Source organism: Macadamia integrifolia, chromosome 5 (genome assembly GCF_013358625.1).
Source record: "Macadamia integrifolia cultivar HAES 741 chromosome 5, SCU_Mint_v3, whole genome shotgun sequence".
In the NCBI taxonomy this organism is placed as follows: domain Eukaryota; kingdom Viridiplantae; phylum Streptophyta; class Magnoliopsida; order Proteales; family Proteaceae; genus Macadamia; species Macadamia integrifolia.
Window position 1 is genome coordinate 29127159 of NC_056561.1, and position 4820 is coordinate 29131978.

The following is a 4820-nucleotide window of genomic DNA, read 5'->3' on the forward strand; positions in this document are numbered from 1 at the left end:
ACGTTGTTCCCTCGTTTCTAATAAAGTTTACTTACCAAAAAAAAAAAAGTTAAATTCTTGAATGATTTGACATTGGGTTTTTGTTTACCGGAATGTGTTCGACCTTCGCTAAGTTTTGGGAGTTGATGGCAGTTGGCAACAGTCTCTGTACATTGTCGATTTTGGAGTTGCACCCAATTCTTGGCCGACTTCTGTTTCACCGGGGTCGAGGGTGTCTTGCACCAACCTGTGTTGACCACACCCCGTGGCAGCGACTGCCAAGATCGGCCTTTATAGCTTTCGTTTTGAGTTGCATAATCGCCTCGGTTTTGATTTGGGAAGAAGGAAGAGAATATTTCTCATCCGATTCTTTACCAAATAAGGTGAGCTGAACGGATTATTGTGATGATAGATAAACTATAAGGAGAGTCTCCTTTTGGATTTGGGAATTTTTTATTTTTGGTAAGGATTTGGGAATTGAGATACAACTGTAAAGCAATGTCAAGCATTAATTAGAAATAAATTAAAGGTGTTTGAATCCTTGTTACCTATTTGAATTGCATTGCCTATTCCTTGTTAATTAAATAATCATAAAGAGAGTTTGACATATACTCAATTGATATTGTATTTTTTTTTTTTTTTAATCTGTCAAAGGCTGGGATTTGATTCCTATTGGTAATAAACTTCTTCATTGTTTGGATTTTAAAATTTTCTATTAGGGACTGTTTCAAAAGGCTAAAGATTCCATAACAATGGTGATGTGGGGTGTTTGCTAATATACCGCTGTTTTGATGTATAAAATGGTTTTATTAAAGTTAAATAGTCAAGTGTTAAGTGAGGCTTAAAGCCCATGTCAGTTGACTAATGGGCTGAGCCCACAGTTGTTTGATATTAACTTAGCTTAAAGCCCATATCTTGTTTAAATGAGTTAAGTTGGGCTTGAGTTTTAAATCAAGTTAAAACCCATTAAAGGGGTTCACTTGAACCACAAGTCAAATTGAACCGACCAAATCAAATTGGGACTAATGAATCGGGTCATGGTTGAACCGGTCAAGTCAACCCGAATACTCAAGTTGACCAGGATTGACTAGGAAGATTTAACAAAAAAAAAAAAAAAAATCCTAAAGGCTTGTTTGGATTCTTGTTCTTCTTAGGTTTTTATTTAAACTACTTTAAATGTTATTTTAAGGTCAAAGTGAAATATTTTTGCATTGGATTCATTGTTTCGGGTAACATTTAATGATCTAATTTGTTCTATGAAATGTTTCTTTGAAGATTTATATTATGTTTGTTTTTAGTTATAAACCCAAGAGGCTATTGATTAATGTTTTGAAAAAAAAAAAAAGACTATGTTATTAGTCACCGTAAGATCGTGAAAGATTTTATCACTTGGAATGAGGCTTATTTGGTAATAGGCAATCTCCGAATAATGACTAATGAGGTTTTTCAGATTTGTATCATTTCTATTAAGAGTCCCAAGGTATTGTGAATAATAAAATACCATTAGTTATCATGATGTCATTCTGTTATATACTTGGAATGTTGTGGATTAATATTTGACTGGTCGAATCAGTGGGATGATGGAATTGTATACTCTGAAATGTTTTATATGGTTCGATTAGTGGGAGGATGAAATTCAACATTCTATATTGCTTTTAATGTAAGATAAAATGAAATAGAATCAAAGTTTGTTCCAGAAATGTTTGGGACCCAATTTTATTTGTTCCATAATTGTTCTGAGACTCGGGTTTTTTTGTTTCATAACTATCTTGGAATAGTTGTGGTGTTTTGTTTTATTTTCATATCGGCTTTGAAATTATTTTGGGTCATATTTATTGTCCTGATTTTGTTATGGAAAGATTTTTTGTTCTAATTTTCATTTCTATAACAACTTCATGCCATATTACTATCAATAGTAGTGCAAATAACACTTCAAGTGTGTGTTCCCACACATATATTTATGTTATGCATGCATTGATTTATCATTACCGTGATATTGAAAAGTCATTTATGAAATGACATAAGTAGAAAATTAACGATATTTTATACTTGCATGTCATATTTGGAACATCCTATGATGAATGGATAATGTTGGAATAAAACTGGGTGTAAGCTTCCACACATGCTTAGTTGTACAGTAAATTTTCAAGAAACCATGAAATGGTGAGGTGAAATCCACCAAAGTGGTACATCTTATTCTTTCATGATTTTTCCTGGGGCAGTGGTGATATGTACCAAAATGTGATGTCACCCAAGTTAAGAAAAATGACAAAAACCTAGAGGTTTCTAACCCCATAGGTGAAGGGATCTCGAAAGTTATTGTTCTTTTCACAGTAAATATGGATTTGTAAGAGGATCAGTGCATTCTTAACCCAAATGATAGAAATGTAGTTGCGATTTTAACTCTTGTATGGTTTTAGTGACACATTTAAATGTATATTCCTATACACAAATATATCTCAAATGGAAAAAAATATGACAGGATTGAATGAAATCCACCAAAGTGGTACATTCAATTCGATTATGTTTTTCTTAACAGTAAATGTGGCATTCCCTAAAGGTGATGTTATCAAAGTTTGTGAATATTCAATTTAATTGTGTTTCTTGACAGTAAAGATAACATTTTTTCCAAAGGTGATGTCATCACATATTAAAAAATGACACTGACTTAGGAGTTCTTATGGCTAAAGATGGTTGAATTTTCAAAAGTTGGTGTATTTTTCATAGTTAATACAATAAATACGAGGACCACTAAATCCCTGCCCTAAATGATAAGGATACAGTTTCAGTTACAACTCTTAGTCACTGACAGGATGTTGGTATGCCTCTTATCAAGGCTTTTCCAATAGGAGTATTCAAATATCATATTTCTAACAAGAGTATTATTGAGTTTTTAAAAGACTTGGTTAGTAGGAGCTTTGCTTCCTATTAATTACTTGGTTATGTTTTGAAACTTTAGCCATATGTTTTGGGCACAATTTGATCGATTACAATTATGTTTTAGCATATCATGCATAGTTATTCCATTTATTAATTGGTTTATGATTTCCTTTGAGCATGTTTTATAAGTAGTAATTACCTCAGTTAAAGGTAATATTTTTGCCACAGTTTAAAGGCAAATATTTTTGCCATAGTTCAAAGGTAATGTTTGCCACATTATAGACTGAAAACCACAGCTAGATATTAACCCCAGATCAAAGGCGATTTGTAATAATAAATGTTAATATCACAGTTAATGACCTACATAGAATGACAACAATGTTATTTAAGGATATATCAATATTTCCATATTAATATCTCACATAGATTCGTGTTGAAAATTTTACTTATGTTTGTAATGATAGAAATTTGTATACCGTATATTGAGGTGTATCTTCTACTGTTGTTCAATGTGAGTAATTTTTCAATTGAATCACAGTAAGAGTGGTTAATATAATGAGATTCTATGGCCACACAAATTTAAAAGACATCCTTATAATTAATGTAGCTCAAGTGGAAAATTGTTGGATTTATGGGTTTAATTGATTATTTAGGTTGATTAAATAGGTGAGAGTCAAGTTGCATGAATCGGTTCAGTCCACTCTCAAGTTTAGGGATATGCTGACCCAACCCATTGTGGTTTAGAGTTTTGGGTGTAGGACAGTATTATAAGTACTAGGTTTTGGGTCTATACAGCTATTATTCACTATTCCCCACTTTACCATTAAAGTGAGAGAACCAAGGAGATCTCAAGGGTTGTAGAAGATTTACAACCAAAAGAGGGACATTGGAAGTGACGAGCCTTGATCGTCTTTAATATACCAGGTGAAAGGTACAAATCGATTTTCCATAATTTTATTAGATTCGTGTTCTTATTTATTCGTATGGGTTCCTCAATTAGGATTTCAAATTAAAACCCATGGTAGTTCTAACAAAACAACTCTACTAGTTTTAATACTCGATTGTAAACCAGACCTTTCAACTTGCAAAAGTTGGCATGATAGAGCTTATTGGCAGAGAATGAACAAGGGATGAGGGGACGCCCTTGGCGGAGCCCCCTAAAAGGTTTAACTCTACCAATAACACTCCCCTTAAACTTGATATGAAACTCAATAATAGTGACACACTGAATCACCCACTTAATCTAAACATTATCAAAACCCATTTTGATCAACACATTCTCCAAAAAAGACCATTATATCCTATCATAACCTTGCGAAGATCAAGTTTCTAAGTCATCAAACCAGATTTTTGCTTACTATGTCTCATATGAAAAAGTATCTCATGAGCAACAAAAATATTATCTAAAATGGTTCTAGATGGGATAATTTGATAAGGACAAACAAGGCTATTAAGAAATGATATTATCTATTTATCAAACATTTAACAATAAATTTGTAAACCACATAGCAATGGTTAATTGGTATAAATTGGATTAGATTCTCAAGTTGAGTAAGCTCAGGGATCAAGAAAATAACTGTTTTGTAATAGAGATGTCCATTACTAAAAAAACCCTGGACAACCTTTATAACATCAACCCCCACAATAACGTAATAGGATTGGACGAAACGACTAGGGAAACCATGTATACTTGGGGCTTTGAAAGTCCCAAGTTGAAAAACAGCCGATTTGATTTTAATATTAGATTTGAATTTGGTAATTCAGTGATATGTGATTTCCACATTTTTTTTCTGATTTTTTTTCTCATATTTTTATTTTTATGTATATAAATTAATTTATAAATATTTATTATATTAAAAAAAAATGACTCAATGACTAGGTCGAGTCGCCCGATTTTACGAAATGCGAGTCAGAGAACCTGATTTTTCAACTATAATATGAACTTGGAAAAAAAAAAAAAA